Source organism: Wyeomyia smithii, chromosome 3 (genome assembly GCF_029784165.1).
Source record: "Wyeomyia smithii strain HCP4-BCI-WySm-NY-G18 chromosome 3, ASM2978416v1, whole genome shotgun sequence".
Lineage (NCBI taxonomy): Eukaryota > Metazoa > Arthropoda > Insecta > Diptera > Culicidae > Wyeomyia > Wyeomyia smithii.
The window spans coordinates 55,514,240-55,540,980 of record NC_073696.1 but is presented as its reverse complement, the minus strand read 5'-3'; the positions used below and the strand labels follow the sequence as shown (position 1 = coordinate 55,540,980).

General features: G+C 38.9%; 1 protein-coding gene across 6 annotated transcripts in view; it reads left to right on the top strand.

Moving 5' to 3' along the window:
* The window catches only part of LOC129729740 (uncharacterized), a 199,268-nt gene that overhangs the window by 72,621 nt on the left and 99,906 nt on the right, over nt 1-26,741 (top strand). For 5 of the 6 annotated variants that reach the window (XM_055688541.1, XM_055688539.1, XM_055688538.1 and 2 more), the window contains one exon: nt 20,704-20,746. The gene's annotated coding sequence lies outside the window, so the exon portion shown is untranslated. Of the gene's footprint in view, nt 1-20,703; nt 20,747-26,741 lie in introns of those variants that run through there. The other variant, XM_055688540.1, reaches the window with a different exon arrangement.

The following is a 26,741-nucleotide window of genomic DNA, read 5'->3' as shown; positions in this document are numbered from 1 at the left end:
ATTGTGTTTAAAACCACCCTAGTAAGAAATAAATGAACCACCCTAATGAAAATCGAGTTTGAGATAACCAAGAAGTTTTAGAAATTTGGCATGACCCTTTTCGCTGCATCCCTAATATACATAGTAAAAATTTTATTTGTAATTAAAATTAAAAAAAAAATTAAAAGATTCTAAAACTTTGTTGAAGATCTGACACTGATCAAACAAACCGTTCTCGCTCTAAAAATATACATTTTTACGAAAACCTCTCCCGAAAATAAGTCATGATTAAAAAAATTCTAATAGCATAAATTTACACCTTCAGCCCATAAAAACATGCACTGATGTTCCAAACAGATAAAAAATACTTGAAGCAAAGGGTTGCCTCTTTTTTTTATGAAACTGCTATGCTACAAATCTATTCATAATTAAATGTGATTGTAATTTTCAAGTTAATGTTAATTAGTGAAAAAATAGTTAAAAATGCTGATAGAAAATGTTTATTTGTAACCTATAACAAAAGCATTTTGCGCCAACTGGACCAGATGTTGATGTTAAACCTCTCAGAATTCTTTGTAACATTGTAGGTTTGTTTTTTTTTAAATATTTATCTAGACTAAAATTTGAAAAGGACTGATTTTTTTTATAAATCGATATAGAAAATTTTCCAAAAGGCATTACTTGACAATTTGTTTCCAACTTTTGTCATTACTGTACATCATTGAGATGCGTTCAGAAGCAAAAACCGTGAAAAAAATAGACATTAAAGGGTGGAATGACCAAAAAGTGCTTACTTCAATGTAACATTATTCCCATAATCGATTATTTAAAAAAAAATGAAAATCCCTATTTTTGTTGGCACAGGTGTGTAGAATGATATGCCTACTTTGTTTCGGCACACGCTCTTTAGTTGTCGAAATGGCCTCCACGAAAGAGGAACGGCGCTTGGAAATTCTGCACGCGCACCAAAAGTTTTCGGTTTTGTCGCATAATCAGCTAGCGTAAAAGCTCAATATACCTAAAACAACGGCGTATAAAGTAATTAGAATGTTTGGGGAGAGGTTGACCATTACTCGGAAGCCTGGAAGTGGAGGAAACCGCATCCCGACAGTCGAATAGACAACAAAAGCGGTGAAGAGGACATTCACAAACACAAGGAATCCACACTTATTGAAACGGGATGTAGCAGATGAAGTCGAAGTCAACATACAAAAAGCTAAAGACCCAAAACCGCGACGGAAGGCAAAACAAATCGGCCAAACCGAGGACACGGAAGTTGTACACGACGATGTTGACCAAATTCGACTGTATCGTTATGGTTGACGAGACATACGTTAACCAGCTTTCGGGACAAAAATTCTACAAGGCGACGGTTTGGCTGACGATATGCTCGTGTGGAGAGAAGAGCAGCATTTTTGTAACAATCGGCACCATCAACCAGGAACTTTACGTCAACGAGTGCCTCTAACAACGACTCCTGCCGTTCCTGCAGCAGCACACGGGTTCCGTGCTGTTTTGGCCGGATTTGGCCTCATGCTACTACGGGAAATGGCCCTGGGGTGGTATGCGGCCAACAACATCCAATTCGTGCCTAAGGATCAGAACCCGCCCAACATCCCGGAGCTTCGTCCGATGGAACAAAACGGGGCCCTCGTGAAGCGGAACTTATGGAAGACACAAGGGTCGTCAGGAGCGAGCAGCAATTCAAGGCGAACTGACGTGTAGCAGCTGAGAAGGTCGACAAATTGACTGTACAAAATCTGTTGCAGCATGTGAAAAGGAAGGCCAGAGCATTGGTTTTTTCGCCAAAGAACTAACCAGTTTTTTTTTTAAATGTAATGCATGAACTTAAAAAAATTTTTTTTTTTGTCAATTAAGAATGAACTTATTCTGAACGTTATTTTGTCTTAGCACTTTTTGGTCGTTCTACTATTTAAAATGTTCTTGTAAAAACAATATTTAAAAGTCCCCATTTCGATGTGTTCAGAAGAGTTTTAGGCAACTAAACTTTTTATATTAAGACTTTATTTGACAGAAATCTAAGATAGCCGTTTTCCCAAAAATCACTTTTTGTTTTCAAAGTCATTTTCTTGCAGTGTAGGATAACAATTTTTTTTCAATATTTTTGAATAAAATTTCAGACAATTTTCTAAAAGTCATACTTTGACAACTTTTCTCTATCCACTGTCGTTATTCAAATGTATTGATTTAAAAAAAATCGATCGTTTTCAAATGTTAATTCTAACCAATATTTAAAACATAAGTTATGCAAAGTTACTAAGTTCAGTAAGGCTTATTGGGTTCTGGGAAAGCGCTGCCTACATCTGGGCAGCAATGTTATGTAAAACGAATGTTTTCATGAATACCATGCAAAATTTCCAAGAAATTTTTCTAGTCCTCCTGTCCTAGAATAAAAAGAATATCGTCCACATATCTCTACCAAAGATCTGGTAAAAAATCTTTTTGTTTATTCTCCCTGTTTTCCATTTAACGTTCACATTGAAAGGTGAAAGAGGATTTCCAATTGGTGCTCCCTTTTATTTTTTTGTAAAAGTTCTAACAGTTGTCTTCCACACAAAGCCAAGTTAACTTCGAGAAACTGCTTGCTTTAGCTTTCCATGTACAGGGTGCAGCGGAAAAAAATGCGAAAGTTCATGGTGTTTCTTTCAAATATTATTTGACGAAATTTTAGGCAATAATATCAACATTTTCGAATTTAGTCAACTAAAGGACCTTATTCTATTCAATTAAATCAAGCGATGTGTCTTCCAATTTAAGCAATGATGAACGTAGGTCTCCGACGTCCACCGCCATGTGCGCGTTATGTTGCTAAGGGGCCACAAATCTTTCGGCCAAACTTGAAATTTTCTATCAGCTAGTGTTGGGTCCGATTAGACGTATGACGTGGCACTTCATCCGCCTATTGTAGCAGAAAGTATTGATCCTTAGAAAAGTTGGCCTTCACCCAGGAAAGCACTCGGTCCTTCAAATTATCGGTATTGATTTTAACAGAAGTATTAATTAAAACAGGAGGTATTTTCAAACCATTAAACGCTACCAAGCCAAACATCATTACACCAGCCGGATGTTTGGTTTGGAACTTAAACTTTACTTTCTCAGGAACATCCTCAACTTTCTTCGGTGAAATGTACTGGTCTGTGGGACTGTTGGACGCAGTATCGATGCTGAACAGCTTTTCGTTGGAGAACAGGATTATCATTTTTCACTTTTTCAACAAAGAAAGAAATTTCTTCGGACGAGTCACTCGTAGTTCTTTTATCCGCTCCGTGATTAAGTGGCGTTTCACTCTAGCTCTGGAAGATGCGTGCAAGTTCGATTTCCACTTAGTTTATGGAAATTATGATAAAATGGTATTTATGATTACAAATATTTTTGGAGCCAGATCGGTTTGTTTGATTGGTGCGACGTCTTCCGCAAATTTGTGGATACAATTTTTGTCTTTTCAACAAAAATATACACTGTCGAAAAAAAAAAATTGGAAATTCGTTTCACTTTTGCTATCCATTCGTGTGCGTACTCGGCGTAAGCCAGCCCCTGTGCTTTTGGATGAACTATGGCTAGTTAATTTTTGCTTGCTCCCGCGGCTGGTGGATGTGTTATGCATAGCAGAATAGACAGCCGGTGGCAGCTAGTTGCTGGGAGTTCTATTGCTGTTTCGTGCGCGGCTTTGCGCTCGGTAGAAGGGGTGTAAAGTTTCCACATAGCTCTCGCTTGCGCTGTCCAATAATAAACTGTACTGATAGGAAAAAAATTGTAGAAAGAAAAAACTGGTGAGCTGTTAAAAAGAACTAATTCACCTTAGTGAGCGGAACCGCTCTGATCCGCTCACTGCAGTGAACCATTTTTCCCGCCTCTAATACTTTGATCGGATAAACAATGAAGACTCAATATCGGCACTAGTATGCTTTTATATGAGACCATGGCCGGATTCAGGATTCTGTGGGCCTTGTGAAGGCCCTTTTTTCAGTTTTCGAAATTTCAATAAGGGGCCATCCACATACCACGTGGACAGATTTTTAACGATTGTGACACCCCCCCCCTCCCCCTCCGTGGACAACTGCCCATATAAATTCTAAAAAAATTGTATGGACCGTGGACATTAGTCTTGAACTTTTGTGGGGGCCCTCAAATACAGCTATGTATGTGACTCTAAATACAGCTATGTATGTGACTACTGAGAGATAAATTTCCGGTAGGCGTGTCTTTGTGGACGAGAGCGAGTAAAGCAACAACAACAAATCGGTTAAAACGTCAAATCATTTGTATACTTTAGCGTCGGCTGTGCTGGAAAAGAAGGCCTTGTTTCAGCTCTGATTGGTCGAAACATGCGATCAAAAAGGCTTTATATTTCTCAATCGTACTCAATCGTATACCACAAAATCACAATTTTCCGCATTTTGATGGACGCTTAGATAATTTTCCTATCGGTTGCTGTTAAATTGAAGCAAATCCGTTGGAAACTGACTGAGCATTTGGAAATGGATAATTTTCGTGATGTATTTTACGTCAAAAAATTCAACTCTTAGAAAATGCTAAGGTGGCATTCTCCCTCAAGTCATTCTACCATTTGAGGAAAAATAGAAGGAGGGTGGTATCCAAGGCACGACCGTATAGTCGACGTAGGACTACAATAGTTTTAAATTTCCATTCGAAGCTCTGTTTGATTTGAGCTCGTTTTACTTTTGGCACGGTTAGATTCTGGCACACATGTGCCAAAAACGAGCGATTATGTCTAATCACATTTCTTAGTTTTCTTGATTATTTCAACCAATTTGAGCTCAACATCCTCCAAAAGAAGGGTATTTTGGTTCTTTATGTTGCCGAAGCGGATGACCGGAATCGGTAAAACGGTTCCTGGAATATGACCGGAACATGTGCCGGTAATATAATCATCATGATCTAAGTAGTACTAAGCCTCTAATTACTCGGGTAGTAATATCAACTATTTAGGTCGTCAGCCTTAATTCATAAAGTGACACCTCAAACGACTTGGAACTAAAACTAGTTCATTGGTGGTAATATCTATAGAAAAAAGTCATGAAAAAAGAGTCGTTCATTTTTGGCATGGTTCAATCTTGGCAACAGGAAAATTCTGCCGTGTCGTGTTCGGCAAAATCGAACTGGATCTGTATTTTGATTATTTATTTGAAGCACTCTATTTTAGAAGAAAAAATATTCTCTTTAACACTGATGAATACCATTCATTCTAACACAGTCAATTTTCTTCAATACGCGAAAAGGCAAGCTTCTATACAGACCTAAATTGAGTAAGATTTAGTAGAAATGAAACAATATTTATTTGTCTTGTGAACGATGGCTCACTCTTCGATCACCAAGCGGCAAAAACTTTTCTGCAGTTACAAGTTCATGGAAAAATACCGATAAAGAATTACAGTTTTTAAACAAAAATGTATATTCACAGAAAATTTAATGTATATACCCTGCTACCTGCCTCTACCGACACGTACAGAATTTTGTTGTCCCCGTTGGCGCAGCGTATATTGCGGCACCCGAATGATCAAATTGAATTCTTATATTTGCTAATATACGAAACAAAAAGACAATTCAAACAAACAAATCAAACGGCAATTCGATTGGGCAATGTACACGGTGACAAAAAAGTCCGGTCACACTTTTGTGTGGTCGCCTGTAGTCTACACGTTGCATCTCTCTGGTGCCATCTATATGTCAAATGAAAGGGTTAACTTTGCTGCCCAAAGTGGCAGAGTTTCGTTTCTGTGCAGTTTGTTTACATTGAGTTGTGAGCCATGGCAGAGTTAAGAGCAGCTGTTATCGCTGAATATGTGAAAGGGTAACCAGTAAGAAATGTGAAAGGGTACAAACCAGTATTGTGCCGTGTCAAATAAATGTTGTGTGAAAAAAAAAATGGGTACAAACCAGGACACATATTCAAACCTCTAAAACCGCTCGAATAAGCCGGAAATTTGTGTACCGGCCCATAAATCGGTACCTAGAGACCGAAGGCACCGAGGACAAGGCACGATCTGGACGACCAAGGTCTGTGAGAACTCCAAGGCTGAAAAAGATTATACGAGACCGGATTCGCCGGAATCCCGCCCAATCTGCACGGAAGCTGGCCAGGAACCTTAAAATGAACCGAGAATCAATCCGCCTGCTTCTGCGCAAGGATTTAAAACTTACACCGTACAAAAAACAGGTGGTTCATGGGGTTACCAAAGCTACAAAGGACAAGAGGTACCAACGGTCGCGGGAGTTGCTCGGTTGGCGCGCAGATGACGAGATTATTTTTTCGGACGAGAAGCTGTTCGTTTTGGAGCAAACAGTCAATCGCCAAAATGATCGAGTTTGGAGTGTGAGCCTCCAGCAAGCTCCTGCGGACAAGCTGAACGTTTCCCGGTTCCAAAATAAGACGTCAGTGATGGTTTGGGGAGCCATTTGCCAGAGAGGTAAACTGCCTCTTATTTTTATTGATAAAGGGGTCAAAATCAACGCAGTGTACTACCTGGACACGGTTTTGAATAAAAATGTTCTGCCTCAAGCTGAACTATTGTTTGAAGACGATTACTACTGCTTCCAGCAAGATGGCGCCCCATCCCACACCGCAAAGGTTGTTCAGGCGTGGTGTGAGGAAAACTTAACCGATTTCATTTCGAAGAATGAATAGCCTCCGTCGTCTCCGGATCTGAATCCACTGAATTATTTCGTGTGGGGATACATGATGTCGAAGCTGAACGACTATAAAATAACAAATTTGGAGCAATTCAAGCGAGTTATCACGAAAATCTGGGACGAGATGCCGATGGAGCACGTGCGCGCCGCTTGCGACGACTTTCCGAGACGTCTGAAGCTAGTTCGATCAAAGAAAGGTGGTGTAATTCCTAGATATCGTCTGTGAAGTATCTTTATGAGTTACTGAATAAAGCTATGAAAGCCAGATTCAGATTTTCTTCTTATTCTTTGAAAAATTGAGATTTTCCTGTGTGACAGGACTTTTTTGTCACCCTGTAGTCTCCACTTGACTTGGCTGCACACAAATGATTATCGAGTTCTACTGCACTGATAGACGACGAGTGACCAAAGCGCTCTATTCATACATTGCTTGGTACTGTACTGTTGCCTGTCAATTTTTTTTGCCACTGCTATACCTACAGGATATTACAGCAGGCAGTTGGTGTCTACTCATGAAGTCTGTGCCAGGCGAGCTCGCATGTGATTGGTATATTGTTCGTTAAAATTCGACCTTGAAACTTCTATGAAATTTTCACTGTTTAACAATGAAATGATAATGATAACTGAGGAATCACAAAATTGTCCATCATTTTATCAATCCAACGACATATTGATCATTGTAATCCTTCATGTGGTTACATCAGTATCACCGTTTGAAATCTTTCATTCCATTGTTACACCTTGGTTTTAGTTTCCGCAGAATGTAGCTCGATATAGTGCGGTTAGACGTAGTCCTACGTCCAAAATTACATACATCAAATATAAGTTCAATTGAGAGCTAAGCCAGGTTGTTTTATGATTGTTTTATTCTTATCATTATCTTGAGTGACTTGAATGACAAAATATATCTTCATGCTAAACATTTGAAATAAGTATCAACAGCAATAACCAAACCGATTCGAACGCTTATAGTTGCATTCGATAGGTTGAAATGAATACATGATTTTTCCCAGCGCATTTCTGTTAAAGTATTGCACGATAACCTGTTCATTCATCTCACCACAATGGAATCATAAAATTATTAGTTTAAGTTTTGCCTGCTGAGTTAAGTTGGCTAATTATAGATGAAAAATATATAATTTACGTTCGGTGTTTCAACATGCTTCTCAACATTATGCTGGTGTGAATTGTTTGATAAATCTATGCATCTAAGATACTTCAAAAGAGATTAACTGTGCCATGTCTTTTGAGAAGACGTGTTAGTTTGAAAAAGACAGTAGGTATCTTTAATTACTAGTGGAATGATAAATGTAATCAGCACAAATATAAGGGGATTGTTGTATTACGTAAACCTCATACTGAGTTTCTCAGTAAGTTAAGATCATAATTTATTCAATTGCAATGCTTGCTTTTATTTTTGTAAATTCCTTTGGTCGTGTCGGCCAATTTAATCTGACTCTTATTTCTACTAACAAGTCAAAAACTATTACAATAAATAAAGTCGTAAGCAACTATATAAAAAGACAATTCCATGCTGGCACGCTTTCGAAATCCTGCTTTTGCGTGGTATCTCCACATGTAAGGTCCACACCTCTTCCCGATGGTGCTCCGGCACGCTATCGCACTATCACTGCATGAACGATCGAATTAGTTTTCGCCTTTAGTGTTTCTGCTAATCTGGTCTTGCAAATATGTTGCCCCATATTCGGACGAAGAAAGCAGGCGCGCAGCACAAGGTAAACTATCCGATAGTTTCAGGGTAAAAAATAAACACCATTATGAAATCATAATTTATTCCAACCAGGCATAATTTATAATCCGCGCCTGGAGACTGGAGGCCACTTTGATTTACGGGAGTAGACATGATTGGTCTAGTGATGATAATGTGACGATGGCCAATCTGCTCGAAACTGGGCCATGTCTTCGGGCAGGAAGTGTACCCCAGTTGGGTTGGGTTTGGTCTGTCTGTCTTGTCGGTATACACATGGAAATAAGCCTGCAGCCTGTCGAACACCTCATGATCGGATGTCGGTAAGCCAAGAGTAATAAGCTGCTTTCGACATAGCCGAAGAGTAAACAGCACTGTTGACCGTCCATAACTCGGATTGATTGCTCCCCGGCGAGCGATAACGAAGTCAACCGCGAACCAATCAATCGATTTAATTTTACTGCTTCGCGCTGATTTTGGCCGAGTTCGCGGTACGTAGCGGAATCGAGAACAAATTCGACACTCGCTTCAGTTGGGCTTTCTTTCCTTTTCCCTTTTCCCCGAGAGTCCAATAAAAATAAAACATGCCTGTTTTCGCTAATCTACTAGACACAATCAACAGTTTGGCTATGTGCGGAGAAGTACTGTACAGAGAAGGTAGGCCTATTGTCTAGCAGCACCAAGATTGTTCGGTGATGAACTTTGTATAACCTCGTTTTCCCGCTCGTATCTAAGATAGCATGACTGTACCGACCGTGGCCTCCGCCTGGAGGCAGCCTATAAGCGAATGATGAGTTTTGAAATCAGATATCAACTGTGGAAATTATTTTCATTTCTTAAGCCATTGCCGTACCGCTTGTCTGTGAGGCACGTGGCTTTTGACTGGGCGCTGCGCTTTGGTACTGCTATTCAAGCTAGGATCAAACAATAACGGCTAATGATAAATTATGGGTCTCTTTCTGCGCTTTATGTCTCTCTTACAGTACGTTTTTGCGTGGTACCGTTGCCCTGGTATGGTATCGGTTTGGATGGATTGACCCCAAAAAAAGGAAATTTTTACATTATAAACCGCCCAAACGTTTCGAACTTAATGTTAAATGCAATATAATCTTAAAAAAATGGGATACGTTACACATCAAACGAAATCTCTAGGCTAAATCATAAGTGATTAAATTGCTTTCGGTAGATTTCATCATCCTAGTGGATTAGAAATGTCGACAAAAATTCGATTTCAGACAGCACCTTCCTAGCAACAATTGCCCGTTGTTTCGAATTCGGATCCCAAATCAGAAAAAAAAGCAAATCCCAATCAACTAGGTCCTCCAAAATCACCCATTCGAGCCCGTTTAACCTTCGCCGCCAACCTGCTGTCAACAAAGAAACGTGATACTTCAGCTCAAGATGGAATCTTCCCGGCCGGGTGGTTTACAAACTCGAGCAAAGCCGAATGGGCGCAATCTTGCGATTGATGAAGGTCATGTCCTGGATTGGACTGGCCTGAGGCATTTTGCGACACAGATGGAAATTCTGATATCATCCGAGATTAGACAAAACATCGGACATGCGAAAGCTGTACCCCCAGATGGTGGGATACTGCGAAATAAGGATCAGCAAAAACCACCCAGTTCGACGCTCGTTTTGTAGAGCAAACAAAATGCCAACGACAAAAAAATCCAATCCATACCAATACAGTGAAGTGGGATCAGACGGGTTAGCATTTCGTCGTAAGAGCCCAAGGTTGGAAAGCAGATATGCACTGTAGCGAAAATATCGAATTACAGCGTCATCCCGGGGACAAACTGTATCAGTATACTGATTGATGTCACATTAGCGTGCTGTTTGGGACCGCAAATCGATGCGGTTTGTGCAACGGAAACCATTCGTGATGGTGAATCTCGCGTGACATTAGTGAGAGGAACAGAAACTCGAATGTCAGAGTCAATCTGCAGCTTCTGATTGGCAGGCAGTACTGTGAGAAAAAAATATCGATACGAAATTTGCTTGAACGTGGATTTCGATGATAAGTTATTCTTATATGTCTACTTTGTGATGCGGTGAAGTTACATTATTATGCCCAGAAAAAAAAAACAAATTATAAAAGCTAGGAGCCATGGACCAAATTGAAACTGAGTTAAAAACATGACTATATTTTCAAATTGGTATTAGCCGAAAAATAATTACATTCTGCATAAATGTCTCCAACCAGTTTAATTTAGATTCAATGCCGATTAAAGCTTCTATCGCATCGATTTGCTAATTGCATCGATTGCATCATGAGAGGAGAGCATGCCCACTCTGGAGACTTGTTCTCAATTCATTCTCAATTCATGCAATTTGTATCCAGAAGCTGAAAGTCGTTGAACATAATCAGAGAAAACGATACATCCTGAAAATAATATGTACAATCCATTCTGTGTCTATATTATCATCGACGAAGCATAGAGAATGTATCATCCAATACATATTGCTGATGGCGATTGCAATATAAATTATAAATATTATTTAGAAGAACAGAAAGGAACGGAGAAAAATTGCACTAAACGCTTGAGTTAAGCATGTGCCTAAGACTAATTCGCTCTCTACTCGAAATTTATGATTAAATTTGTATCAATTTTCGTCTAATTTATTTTGTCTCGATAAGAAAAACATTTATCAACTGCATCTTTAATTGCACAACAAATTGCACACACACAAAGCACGAATAATTCATTCATTACTTGTTAACATGCTCTCGAGTGATCGATTTCCCCGTGGGAACCATATGTTCCAATCAACAGAGCTTCGCTTCCTTTCGGAATTCGACACAAAAAAATAGAGCAATAACTGGCGTTCTAATGGCTTATTCTCGATACAGAGACTACGACTGAGCCTCAATTAATTATTCATTCGAGAATATTAATTTAACCACCGTCTTCTCGCCAAGTAGGTTTTTTATGTACCATCAACCGTTCGGCGGGAAATGGAACTTAACGGGAAATGTCGTAAACCTGAAAGAAAGAAGCCAAAGCTCCTATAATGATCCCATGCCTGGCATTTATTCGGTCGTTAACGTACACATTTAATGTTTTTGTTTTGGCTGTCTCCGATGTGGTTCTAACCCGATGGTTCCCATCCCATGCTCTTCTCTGTAAGTGAAGATGCGGTGTTAGTTCAGAAACATTCCTCCCCAATTAGCCGGACTGAAGCAGTTACGGAAGGACAGCTTGCTTCCGACTGGAAGGAAATAATTAGCATCCTGCTTTCAGTTTCTTGATTGAGCTTCAGTGAAGCGAAATAGTTTTGTGTTTTTAGGATGTTTACATTTAATAGTGATAATCAGAGTTTGCAAATTGAATTGTATTTCTATAAGCTTTTATTTCTTTGGAACTACTATCAAATATTTTCAACAAACGATGCAGACAAAAAAGCAGCTGAAAACAATCCTCGCTTGTTTTATTAATCGCACCGAATGCATTTTCTTTCCCTGTAGACTTCCCCAGGCAAACCACGGTGGCTGTTGGCAACAAATTGTTCCGTAAAAGCGTTTCCTCTACTTTAATTGGGCATACACTCGTTCGCGGCTTCACGGCTTTGCCTACCGTGAATGCCAGGTTCAAGTTCGCAGCACTCGAGAAAAACACGACAAAGCTCGAGAGAGGGATCTACCGGATTATATTTTTCGCTCGCTTTCGTTCTTTCGCGCTTTCCCGGTGTTGCTACATGATGATTTATATTTATACCGCTGGCTGGCTGGCTTTGGTTGGATCTAGAAGGACCAGGAAGGACACGGGAAGAAGTCAATTAAAATTCATTTGCAGATTTTTTTTTCACTTACGAGGCAATCAGTTTTCATTCGCAATGCAACACCGTTGTTAATTATAATTACACCGCGAGAAACGTCAACTTAAGCTGCGGCGAGTATTTGAACCCATTGAAATACGTTTCATGGGAAAAATCTTCTCCGAAAGTGAGCATCCAAAAATAAAACAAAAATCTTTTACATTGCATTTGAATGGAAGTTTTTCAATTTCCTGCAGCCAAAAAAGTAGAAGTCTTGATGGTTTATTTCGGTACATAGAAGAAACTACTTTTAGAAAAAACTTTTGAAATAATTGAGAACAAATCTAATCAAAATTATTTCAATTATAGCTAAATAAATTGTGAAAAAATGCCCGTATTATGAAATGCGGCAAAGCATGAAAAACTCGTATTTAATTCTCAGAATAAGCCTGAGCTAAAAGTAAAAGTTCATTTCCCGCCCTCTTTTTTCCTGTACGACTGAATTGATTTCGCTTATCCTCTCCCGAATTTAACGTTTTACTAAATCTGCTTGTGGTATTTTGCGTCGCGCTTTGCCACTGATTTGTTCAGCAAAGTAATTAGAGTTAATTCAATTACAACGTAGGATGATACATATTTCTATAAATTAATTTTTGATGAATTTTTCCGATGTCTAAGAAAGTTTTAGAGTGTTTATTTTATTCTAACCCATCTTTCTATCCCATCGAAGCATTTGACAGCAAAGCACTGATCAATAGATATTCCACCTCTAGGAGTTAGGGAATTAACATCAAGCTGAAAGGAAATTAACATCAAGCAATTCGAAATGTTTAAAGATTTTATTCATTCAGCTGAGCCTCCCTCGCAACTTTGTAAAGTACATTGTTTTGACAATCACGGAAAATGCTATTGACCAAAAACCGATTTTGTGGAAAAATGTTGCAAGAAAAATTTTATTTTGTCGTGTATAACGTACGAATAGAAGATCACAGTATTCAGTTTTTTTTTGTTATTTACGACCTTTATAAAGGCCTTACTCAAAAATGTACCGAAGAAAGATTCCGAAAGATTTGACCAGAGATTCAGGACGTCATAACGAATCGAATGGTGTACTCAGATCTTTTGGTGCATTTTTTTATAATAATGGTCTGTAGGAGTACCGTGAGTCGATACCGTTTTCCATTAATGGCTTCGTTTGGTTTCAATGGCTCGAAATAAATAACCCCGACCTGGTCCCACCAAATACACAGTATAACCTTTGCAGCGTGCAGTACAAATGACCGGGTAGTTCCCATTACTCATCTCTCGTAATAAGTCCATGCTCCATCACCCGTCACACGTTGGCCTTGCAATGAACAATTCTCTAGATTGCCATCTTTAAAGCAATGATTCACTTACAGTAGCATTTCCGTAAACGTTTTCTAACTCTCGATGCGCTTCAGCTGCCAGTTCAACGCATGTCGCTAGGCCATGATCAAAGCATCGAAATATACTTAGCCTGTGGGGCGCGTATGATGTAGACAGTCAGTATTTCTAGTTTGCGGGTAGTGAGTGTACCTACGTACTGCTATTTCAGAAGCTCAGTTTTGAAAAGTGATCTGAATGAAATCTTAACTCGTTGCTTATCTAAGTTAAGCAGCTTTTCAATGGTGGTGTCAAAAATTGGTGGTTGCGAACTTGCTTGAAAACTCGTTTTTCTGATAGAATAAAAGTAGCGACAATTTTTGTCTAAATAAACGTTTATGATTTTACTTGATCTAAAGCTAATAATAAATTTACACTAAAGCGTAAATTTCAATTCAAAGTTTCTTCATCAAAATGGAACCTTGCGCACATATTTTTATGCACGATTTAAAAAACATTGTACGACCAGAGGTATTTTCTAAACTCAAGTGTATTTTTTTGAGGGAGCGTTCTATTTAGCATACACTATATACACTACGTGCCAGTGAATATTGGGACACCCAGCATGAATATTGTAGCACTCCGAAAAGTTTAGCATCACTTAAAATAGGCAGATTCATGTAACTCTATCACGTGATTCCGTCAACCTAGAGAGTTGCTCTCTGCAGCAATGTTGTTCAGGAGATCAAGGGGTTTTAATTGATGTAGAGTTTGTTGCAAAATTGTCGCTAGTTTGCATGTAGTTTTGAGTAACTTTAACTTAATTAATCTCGTAAATCCATCCACTTAGAAATCTGCGATTTTCAGGAAACTTGTTCAGAAGGTTAAGGTGAATCGGGACGTGGTCGCGATCAACTCGAATTTTGCAATCTAATTTTTTCTTGATTTATGAAGGCTACGTACATGAAACTTTGATCAATTGTTTTCACAACTGTTGCATGCCTGAATTAGCAATTTGAGCGCTGTTTATTTAGTGGAAGCCGAATTTTTTACGCTCAAACTACAAAAGTAAAAAGAACTCTAACCTCAAAATTGTATAGGAAAAGGCCAGAATCCCGTTCCACTTTAAGGGTTTTTGGATTATTGACATTTTGATTGAAAATAAGACCTTTACCAGACGCTTTTCTGAGTTTGAGAGTTATGAACCATTTCAATCTCGAAAATCCAACTTCCTTTCAGTATTCAGCAACTCAGCGATTTAAATGTTTCAGAAGCAAAGTCAAGTAGGGTAAGGAACGGCTTAAGCAGTAGCGCCTATTTTAATCAGTCGAAGAAAACAGGCCTCAAACCCCTGAATTTTGATCAATATCGACAATTTCAATGATGGAAACGAAAACTTTGTCTAGCTGTCTTACGAATACACTGGAGTCTTTTTTTACGCGGTTCATTTTTATGCGTTTTACTAAACGCGATTTTTTTACAATAACGCGGATTATTTTTATGTGATTTATAAGACTATTTGTACGCGGTATCAAATAAGTTTAGTATAAGTACATCTAACCTAACCTTCAAAAAGCGATACGATCAACCGCGTAAAAAAAGACCCCAGTGTATAAGAAATACCGTTAATAACAAAGCAATCTGTGAACAATCACCAACTGAAACAAATCGACCTATATTGCAGCCATTCAGGAGCCACTTTGTGTGCTGAACATAAAACGCCTGCAAAACATATGGAAACTGCTTAAAATAGGTTCGGGGTGATTGGAATAGTGTCTCTCGATTTGTAACTTTAATTGATGATTGTTAAAGTTTGTTAACTTAGTTTAACAATCTGAAAACAAGTTTTAACAGAGAAAAAGATAGAGACCAGATTGATATACTTCTGTTTGAATTTCACCCAACACATTTCGAGTATTTCGTCTCAATACACAGGCGGTTTCTAAAGCTACTTAGAATATGTTTCCTACCCTTATTTAAATTACACAGTGCAACAATGTTTTTGCCTTGGCTTCTATATATGATTTTTCGATGAAGTTTGATGCGAAAATAAATTCCACCGAGTTTGAACCTATTTCAACTTAAGGGGCAACAATGGCGCCATTTTGAATTTTTTAGAAATCGGATATTTTCGAGGTTTTTGTGACGCCATTTTTTTTTAAGACCAAATATCGAAATTTTGAGAGTTTGTCCACATATTAGCATCTCCGACCCATCTTTAAAAAAAACAGATCTTAAATCGGACAAAAGCCAAGCTCAAAACGGTGATTCTACGAAACCGGTTTAAGGCCAGTCAGGAGCGAAAGAATAGCGGCTTTGACATCCCACTCCTCACTGATGTTTAGCCACAGCTGCATCTTCTTGGGAACCTTGGTGTGTAAAATGAACTTCACCTCGATGCGCACTTCCTTTGTGACGGAGGTGAAACACGAAGTGCCCTGCCAGTCATTTCCATCCTGGTTGAGATAGGTCTCGTCGTCCTTCACCACCGCCACGTTGTCTTGACCATCTTATTCAGGCGCTGCCGCTGCGTCATTGCCTGCAGCTCCGAGACCAGTGGATGAGACAGCCGCTTCCTGACATGTATATTCATGTTCGCCAGGTACTTTTTCACTGTTTGGCCGGTTGCATCGACCTCCCAGCCAGGCGCACGCAGCGATGTAGCCACTTTTCTCTAGTCTTCCTTTTCAGCATTCTTTGAAGGTTCTTGTCGCATAGGGTCATGGGCCGTCTGGAACCGGGCTTTCTTTCGATGCTATGATTGTAGTCCAATAGTGCCAAACGGAATAGCTGTCAATTTTTTTGTTCACTCATGGGTTACTAAGATTGTAGTTTTGTGTAGACGAGCGCCTTCCGCTTAGACGAGCGGAAGGTGGTAGATGCCAGAAGGTGCATTAGGAGGTTTTAGGAAGGTACTGACAATTTTCGTCAGAAAGGCGTTGCCACGCCGCGTGTGTATTCGGGCCTTAAGTGCGAGTAAAGGCAAACTTTCTAGGAAGCTGGATTCGATAGAAAAGTTAATGTTGAAGTATTTGACGCATTGACTTCACACTGCCACATTGCGACGAAATTCTGTAGTGAACTGTCCACCAATCAAAAATCCTAGACCCTTTGAACAACTTTGCGGAAGACGGCATCTTTCTTCGTGAGAAAGGTTGATAGCATTGGAAGCCTGTACTAAACTATCCATTATCCTGAAGCCCTGTATCTCCTGAACAAGTTTGCAAGAGGTTGCAACTTTTTATGTCATCGGAAACACGCGATATTTACCTATTCCAGGTGATGCTAAACTTTTTTGGGATGCTGCAATATTTAAACAGGGTGTTGCAATACTCAGTGGAGCAACATTTAGAGTATTAAAGTGAACTTTAATATTGTCTAAGAACGAGCTGTGTACAACTAGTACAGCTGGCCAATAATGTCAACAATTCAAAATCGAGAGTCAGAATGCATCTGAGAGTGATTGCAAGGGGTTGATTCTCTTTTGACTTAGGATTAAATCATATTTAGGTAGGGTGGTATGCTGTGAAAAGTGTAACAAAAATGTATCCTTTTAAAATGCATATTATGTTAATCTCACCGAACGGTTTTTAACGCCAATATTCTGTTTGAAAGGTAAAGAATATCCACATCTTTTCATTAATCATTAATTTTCATCTTCAATAATGCAAAGTTGAGTTGAAAATTAACCATTTTTGGTTGAGTTTCGCAACATTCACTAAATCATCAGATCGCTTCTATAGGTGAGAACAGAATAGAATAGTGTAGAATCGAACGTGCCATGTGTCGTTTTGAACGAATACATTGTTACTTTCATCAAACAAATCTCTAACACAAATATCTTAAAAAATAAGTGAAGTTTTCCCCAAACTTTCGGTATATAGTTAGCATATATTTTCAATTACAATCCAGTGAAAAAAAAAAATGAACTAGAATCTAATTGGCAAAGCAGCGGTTAACCAATCAAAAGCTCGTTTTCAGTCCTGATGTTCATTTCAGATTCATATTGTCAGTGGTTCCGCCTTTTTTCATGGTTTGTCATTTGACCGGTTTAGCAAGACGCAAATAGATTCAATTCGCATGAAATACAACTAGGAACGATCCATTAATGATGTCACGCAAAATTTGGAAAAAATTAACTCCCCCCTCCTCCTTGTCACAAGCTGTCACAACTTCCTTGACCCCCCCCCTTAATTACGTAACGTTTCTAAACCCCCCCCCCCCCCTCCCCTTTTTTTTGGTAATAATTGATTGAAAATCGAGAAATTTGTTAGAAATGCATTTTTTTTAATAAGAACGATTTTACTGTAAGAAAAACTGAAACTAAAAGGAAAAGAAGATTATTGAAGATAACTAGAAAGCGTTTAGTTCCAAGTCCAAGGATGCTGTTGATGGAGTCGCATATCGACGACATAGAAAGCCGAGACAGTAACTGCAGCATCATTGCTGATTTTTGAAAGACCATCAATATTTAGTTCCTCTTCTTCAATCAATTCGCAATCCAAATCTTATCCACATGTTACAATAGCCAAGCATTTTTATTTACGTTTTGTCACAAGTTTTGTATTTATTGATTGGATTGAGAGACACTAAAAATTAATTAATTTGCGCTGTCATTCATAAACGAACATGCACGGTAGAACAGAATTAACGAACACTATGCTTTTTGACGTGAAAAAAAGTCATTTATTTTATCTTAAGCAAATTTCAAGCAAAAAAAGGGATCGTAGAAGTATAAATGAATGATGCAAATATCATAAATAGTTCTGAGTTGAACTCTGTGGTAAGGTATGTGACTTTTTTATTTATTTATTATTTTTTTTTTGAGTTTAAATGTGATGTCACACTCAAGCTAAGTTTTTCAACATTAGGTAAACAAACAGTTTCTACAACAGCAAGTTTCCACATGAAACATCATTGGGATTTTGAAAAGCATTAATTACCCTTATGGTACATCAAAAGCCGCATTTCCTTTGAAACTTTGCTGTTCACGGTTAGCGGGATGCTAATAGTCGAACGCTTTCAGGCTGTAAATGATAAATTGAATGAAAGACAATGACCCAAGTTTTTCAAAGTAAAAATGCCAAATGACTGGAAGACAGGAAGATAAGAGAGGGTGGTAAACAAAAGTGTCTTATAAATATAACCATCGGCTGATTCACAATAAAGTTTTCTAAACATAAATTTTTATTTGGAGCTTTCGTGTTTATAAAAACTACAAGAATGGTGAACTCCCGAGCAATGAGATTGAATAGTTTCCATACATTAAAGCCTTCTTTTCTAAAGTTAAGGTTAAAAATATGCTTACCCTAGGCATCGGATGAAAAAACATTATTTATGACTCCATTAAACCATAAGAGCAGTATCGTTGATATACCTCAGCCTTGTATCGGGCATTTTCCACAGGCGCCACTTAATTTGACACTTGTTCCTGCCCATGGAGTGGCCCCACAGGTCGCTCTCTCTATCTCGTTCGAGCTTTTGTCCGAAAAAAGGACAATTACTAAATGCCTCTCTAGTTTCGTTATCCCAAAGGCAATAAATTTTCCTATTCGAACTCAAGCCTCGTCCGAGTGTAGGGATCACAGCATGGCAAAACATATCGTCTCACCTCCGGGATAGCGAAGCCAGCGGGAGAAACACTGTCACCTTTATTTCCATTATTTTTCTGTGTGGGGATTTTACGCCATCCTTGCCATAACAAGCGATTTGTCTTGTCCGCTCGTTGCATGTTTTATTGTTTTTTTTTCTCAACATTCCTACCGGAGATTACTCTTGCCATGTCGACATACGACAGGAAAACAAGGTTGTCTTCGGTGCGAGACATCTCAGTCTGAAAATTGACATAGATTTGATTACTGCACGCCATCGGGGGATTTACGCAGCATGAAGTCTACATTAACGGATGGGAAGTTAAGCGAACACAGTGTTACGCAGCAGGAAGAAATTGCTTCAATACCATAACAGCCTTCGGACGCAGACGCAAATATGACACAAAACATAAGAACAGCATCGCCTACTGTCGTTTTTCGAAAGCATGTTCAGGTTAGCTTGCTTTGTTTGTAACCTCTCAGCCCACAGGACCAACATTGGCACAGTTACTGTGTCTCACTTCTCAGGCTTTGGCAAAACACTTTTTTAAGCCGAAAGCGAAAATCACTTCACGACGATGGACGTCTCCGTCTGGCGGCACAACAAACGAAGGTCTGGCCATATTGCATCGCAGTGTTGTTTGCTGGTGCTCCGATTAACCGGCCAGTGAAGGTGAAGGGGTGGCTTGACACTGGGCTAGAGTGGAATTGAAGCTGTTTTACTTTATAATCTGTACCATTTCTCACTGCTGATAATCACACCTTGCAAGCAAAGAGTCAACCCTTCACAGCCAGCCGGAGGCCGCACTGAGTGTTTTTCCCATGTCAGACGGTTGAAAAGATGCCCTGACGACACGTCTAGTTGGAAGCCGTTTATTTGTATACCGCAGCCGCAGTTATCTCAGTGGGAACGGAGCGGCTGTTGCATCGAAAGGGTCCACTCTGTGGTCACCGATAGAAATCGTATACGGGAGTGAGTTTGCAAAGTTGAAAGAGGATCGTAGATTAACTTCAATAAAATGGCGATTAGGCACTTAAACTAGGTGAACGGGTTAAAGATCATTTGATTTGCTGTGAAGTTTGGAAACAGTTCTATTTGGCACGCTAAATTAAGGCCTTCGAGATGTTACCGATTGGTGAAACAGACTGACGGTTTATGTTTTTCGTATAGAAATAATTCGCAGATGTCGCGGAAATTCATCGCCCTTTGTAGTTTTCTTGTACTGTGAAGCTATTGTAACATTGTATGCTTCAGAAAGTTGTTTGTTTTGAATATAATGCAACCGGAATCGGCGGTACCTTAGGGTTACGAGAAATCGGAACTTCTCTGAATAAATTAAAGGGAGATATGTTGTGTAAATTCATATTGTGGGAAAAAAGTCAACAAAGGTTCGTCTCACTCAAACAACTGCTTGTTGGATTGTTTGTTTTACGGGCGAAATCTTACGCCAGACAAGTTGGAGTTGAGATGAGAACAATTAATCTTCGCTTGTTGTTAACAAAATGAAGTAGCAAAACCATGACGATAGTGTTACTTTCAATCTGCTGACGACTGTCGGTTGTGATTTGCATTGAATATATATTTTTATTATAATTTCTCTAAGCGTGCAAAAGAAATTGCTGATTTATTTTTCATTCATTTCTTTTCAGATGCCCATAAATTGCTACTGAGGAGGAAACTGCATTCTTCGTAGTGAGTATAGATAAACGTTTCTTTTGTAATATTTTTGGTGTGCCTATACTTTATCAAAGTTATTACATAAACCAATTAATAAATGTCAATAATGAAACTCAAACTAAACGAAGAGCGAATTATCGAGTTCACCTCTATGAGCGGCAATTTCAAAGGCATGATACGGGAAACTGGGTGGAACTAACAAATTCAAGGAACAATTTTATAGTTTAGAGTTTGTCTTGTTACGGTCGCCATATAATTTCATGTATCATGGCGTGAATATTTTACAATGTTTTTTATGATATCTCATGCTGTAAAAACTCTAATAATTAGTTTTTAATTAATGTTCGTAATGATTTTTTCCGTTCTGGGCAGAGAAACAAAAACTGTGTATCAATTTCATTTTCCTGTGAGAGAATTAATTATATTAAGTAACACAAACATTGAATGAATTCTCGAAACACCTTTTTTTTTCCTGTGGATATGACACCACGATAACAATCCATTAAAATCTCCTTTACCTTACGTTACGTTAAACATCTCCTCCCTTTCTCTCACCTATTTTTATTTCAATCATTTGCGAAAGATTTCTCGTAACGTAAGTCATATAGTTTCAATCGGTTACCCAGCTCTGATGGATTTGAAATTATGTTACCTTCGGCTTCGAATCTTTCATTGGGGAAGCATCGCCGCAGCCATTCTCTATCTGCTATTGGTAATTCGAGTCACGAATCACGCTTTTCCGTGCTTTAATCCCGACGGGTTGTTGCAGCTCGCAATAAATTTTAATAGAAGTAAAATCGATCGTTTTATTGCTGACCCAGTTGCAGGCAGTTGCTTCTCAACAGAAGGCCTAAGTAATTTCAGCATCAGGTTTTAGTCGAGACAGCTAGGAATCGAGGACAATCTCATTTTTCTGACACAATAACGAGACCGGATTTCCGTTGCACATTTCAGTACATTTGATTACCAATTGATTAACCCCTCTTGTGGTGTAATAAATTCAAAACCCAAAACATGTCCCAAAATAAGACCTCTGTGGAAGCACCCAAGCATCCGGTGTCGATATGACGTAGCTTACTGTGGGCTACACAACTCTGTAAACTGGTCGGGAGAAGCCTTTTATCTGCCTGGGGTGTCCCTCGCGCAATGAAATATTCATAACAATCGAAGCCATCAGGAGAAGTTTGATAAAGCACACGTTTCCATCAGCATCATCACCATTATCGTCGCACAATGGAATCTGTCGTGGAGCAGGTCAATACAATAAATTTTATATTTTCAAGACCTTTTGTAAATCTGGTCAACTATTTTGAACCGTTGTGCCGCATCGATTGAAGCTGATTTTCGGTTGCTCCAGGAGGAGCGATTATTCTAACCGGCTCCACACTGTGTAATTTACAAAAAAGTTTACTTTTCATTGATGTGGTTGATTTGGCCGCTGGCGCGGTGAGCTACAGTAAAGATGTATTTACCGTCGAAATCTGTGTAACCACTCGCAGTAGCAGTAGCAGCAGCAGCAGCGGAATGCTATTTGGTACATTGTGGAAGCTTTCAAAGCACAAGATTGTTTCGGTTTGATGTGTCCCCCTGGTGCTCATGCTGCCGCTTTTCCCACGGTTTCTAAATGTGTGCTGCGTTCGCCAGGTTCCTTAGACACCATTACACGGATGGCGAGTTTCCGTCGAAATTTCTGGTTCGCTGGTGCTGACTGTCGCGTTGAGGTGTTGAAGCGATGGCGACGACGGCATTACGGATGTCAATCTGCTTATTTGAAGAGTGTAGAGTTCCCGGGAGGGAAATCTGAACGCTGCCAATCTAGAAAATTAAAAATGGCATCGGATCGCTTTCATGGCAACAGATTAGTCTTTGATAGTAACAATGATTACAATTTATGATCCTTGGGCGAGAGCGTTCAACGGAACGAATCTCCGACAGAGGAAATTAAACACTCGTTCTGAGATCAAAGAGTCGTAGAACTTGTTGAGATAATTCTTAGGTTTAGATTTTCCACGATTAAAACATACAAATTTGACTCAATGTTTATGTTTTGTCTGTGTTTCAAACACAGTTCCAATCTTTAGCGCAGGCTTCATTTCCAATGAAATGTAGCATAACATTTTTACTTCATTACCAATGAATAGCAAAATATTTATTCTTCATTTCTAGCAGCTTCAGTGGCACACACAGAAATAATACCAATAACAACTTTGAATTAATACTAGCCACAATTGTTAATCATTGTTCGATGGAAGATGAATTAATTGGAAGTTTTTGTAGATAGCAACCCATTTCGAATCAAGAGGAAGTTCTGTTGTTTTTGCATATATTATGTTATTGAACTGTTATTTTATTTCGGATAAATTTCGCAGCTTCGCTATTTAAATTGTTTCAGAATATTATGACTGAAAAAAAATTTTTTCTCCGTCAAACTTATTTTCTTTGCAACATTACCTCACCGCTTGATGAGAGTGTTTTCATGCCTGTTTGAGGAGGAACATCTGTAGATCCTACTCAGAAATCAAATACAATAATAAATAACTCGAAGAAGGAAAAAATTATCTTCAGTAATAAATTGCATGTAAGTTACGACGTTTGCAGATGAAAATAACACATGATTAACTATCATTATAAATCATTTTGTTTCCCTTTTGACGACACTCTTACTGTCACTGGACTTGTTTGTTGCTAAATTGAGTATTTGAGTATATACGCTGTCGAAAAAAATGAAAATGAAATTTGTAACGGTCTAAAAAGAGAACAGTAAGGTTGTCTTTTACTGAAAGAAGTTAAAGAGAGAATTTATACACAAAATGCACAAAATAGAATTACTTGGATTTAAATTTTTAAATTAAATTATATGAGCTCTGGAAAATATAGAAAAGCTTCCGATGATTCCTAAATCTGTTATGAAAATTATATACGAACAAATAGAGCGAAGCGTAATCACTCACAATTTGGTATGAAAAATTGGTAAATTAGAACCGAAAAGTAGATATAGCAACGGTACGTATTGTTTGTAATGCATAATTGAAAAAAAAAGGATTATTTCACATTATAATCGTCTAATAAATGATTAGAACGTATCGCATGTCGGTTTATTTAAATTTTCAATTGTCCCAAAAGGATTCAGTTGAATTTTCAACGACTGAAGAATCTTAAATCTTTGTCAATCTTAACGAAAAATTAATAAGTTTCTTAGGATGTCCAATCTTCCCTGACAATTTGTGTATTGGAAATTGTTTATAAAACGTTCCAGTACGTGATTTTAGCGCTCAGTTTAACGTATGGAAGACATTCGCGTGTGCACAGCATCGAAAACGCTTTTTTTAAATTTCCCATTGTACAATTCCTGTGGCCACGCCTCTTGATTATGTTTCTCCCAACAGCCCCGTTAAAAAAATAGCGTGTAGAATATTTATTCTTATTTTATAGAAAACACAACAACAAGAATACGAATCTGATAACAACAAGCAAATCAAAACACACAATTCGCACCCGAGCTTTACGGTCTCCGGGCATTCGGCCACCAAGAGACAACATATTTGAAACTTAATTCCGGTACATTTCAAGGTACAACTTAAGATCTAAAAAATATATTTAGAATGAGTTAAAGGCGGGGAGCCTAGCGCAGTTGGTAACATTTCCTCCAATCACGCTGGTGGCCTGGGTTCGAATCCCAACGCCGACATAGGTGGGTCCTCGGGCGTCGATAAATGGTACAATAACAGTGGTGGAACTAGATCGACGGAAAAAAGCGTGAATAAAAAAATCACAAGAAGGTTGTATGCAAAGCCACGACCGCAAGGTTGAAGTAGAATACTTTTACAAGAAAGATAACCCGGCTGCTTGCGTGTCAGTCATTTTTTCTAGTAAATAAACGTTGACCGTTCATTGGCAGTATTGTAATTTCTTTTTGTCTGATATTTTGAATGAAGTTCATTGAATATTTTTAAATTTTGTGCAAAAGAGAAGTTGAAGTGCTGCCGAATTGTAATATGCACATTTAATACGACATCATTAAACGGGAACGGAACAAAGGCTACGGTTATGCAGAACGCGAATGCCGGCGCGATGCGATTCGCCTTACCGTGGTGAAATGTACAGCTCTTTTTAAGGCGAAGTAGAGCTATACATTTCAACAGATTTCGTCTTGCCGAATCGCATCGCGCCGTTATTTGCGTTCTGCATGACCGTAGCCAAACACTAAGCGACGCAAACACGTAATAATAATCAGAGTATGCATGTAGATGAAGATAATTAACTTTGGATTATAGCGCAAAACGAGAAAATATTAACTCATCAAATAATCATTTGTGTTCTTCAAATTTCAGTTGTTCAATTTAATATCCGATGAAATGTTTGTTTATTATCTGATGAAGCTCTTATATAGGCCAAATGATGCATTCCCAATTTACTAAGTCCATAACTCTGCCGACCGTGCTTGGGAAAGCGCGGTATAACGACCAATCAGAGGTCGAATTTTGTGTTTTGACAAGGATTAAGAGTTTTCAATAGTACAATAGTTCGAATGATAATTGCAATTTCATGCATTTGGTAGGAATCTTAGAAGATTTTCTAATCGATTGCTGCAAGAACGAAGGAAATCCATCGAAAACTAACCGATTTATTAGCATTTGAAATTTTTCTCACTTTTTTCAGTTTTAGATTTTCATTTCACATCCCTATGTAGCCGAACTTCCTGAGAGAAGTATTCTAATTCAAAATTAAATCTTCATTAATCCATTTGTTGTCCTTATAAGGACAATTGTTCAATTTATCATAGGATGTAGTGTTTATCTTACATCTCTGTGTTACCTTGATAGTGAGGACTAAGGCGCACGGTCAACACAATGAGAAAGGTGTTTTCACATTGAAAACTAGACACGGCTTTACTGGAGGAAGTGTTGGTAAATGCAGCTAACGCTAATACCACAGCTATCATACGAAAGCGCGTCGTTTCATGTGGGGAACATCAGCAACGAAAAATGACGCGCGTCTAAGCATAACCCGAACTTTTTCGCCGTGCTGCTCCCATTTACCTTTACATCGGCCTCAGGGAAGTACCGGCTGCATCTGCATCTACCGCTGAGGCTGTCACTATACTGCTATTGGTACCAAAAGCTATTAACTCTTCAAATAAGTGTTTTATTTGTTTTCAAAGGAACAATTGTTCAATTCATAATCGGATTTACGCAATCGCATCTCTGTAATATTACCGACAATAATATTCTTCTGAACAAAATGATACAACTTTCCCATTAGGCCTCTGCCATAATAGACGCGAACCGATTCGCTCGGCTGTAGGTTAATGTACAGCCATCAGTAGAGCTGTACATCAACCTACGGCCGAGCGAATCGGTTCGCGCCGCTTTTCGCGTCTACTATGGCAGAGGCCTTAGAGGAAGTTGCTGGCTGATGTATTCACTTCATGCAAGCCTGCTGCTGATGCTTCCCGCTACCACACTGAAACAGCATTTTAGTGAAGGGAGTGTCGTTGCATCAGCTGACCCTGCTACTATCGATGCTGATATACCCGCTGCCACAGCTACGCTATGCATAGCCATGCCACAGTTGTGGCCGCTATACGCTGGCCCAACTGCTGAGCAACTGCAACGCTATCCGTAGCCATGCCACAGTTGTGGCCGCCATTGGTATCCGCTGTACCAGCATCTGCTGGCCCTGCTGCTATCGATGGTGAGATCCGCTGAAACTGCTACGCTTATTCGCAGCCATGCCACAGTTGTGGCCGCTATCCGCTATCGATGGTACCCACTGCTCGCTCCCGCTGCTGCTAAGGGAGGACTGCTGTCGTCGCTGTTCAGAACTACTATGAGCGGCTCCGACTAAAACAGGCTCTTATATAGGGATGAAAATAGGAATGAATTATTTTACGTACGTGGTGGAATGATATAACTTGAAAAATATGTGTGACTTCATTCTGGTTCAGAGCGATCATTTGATAAGCTCCACCTCTTTTTTCAGTTTCTAAAGTTTTTCCTCAGTTTCGTAG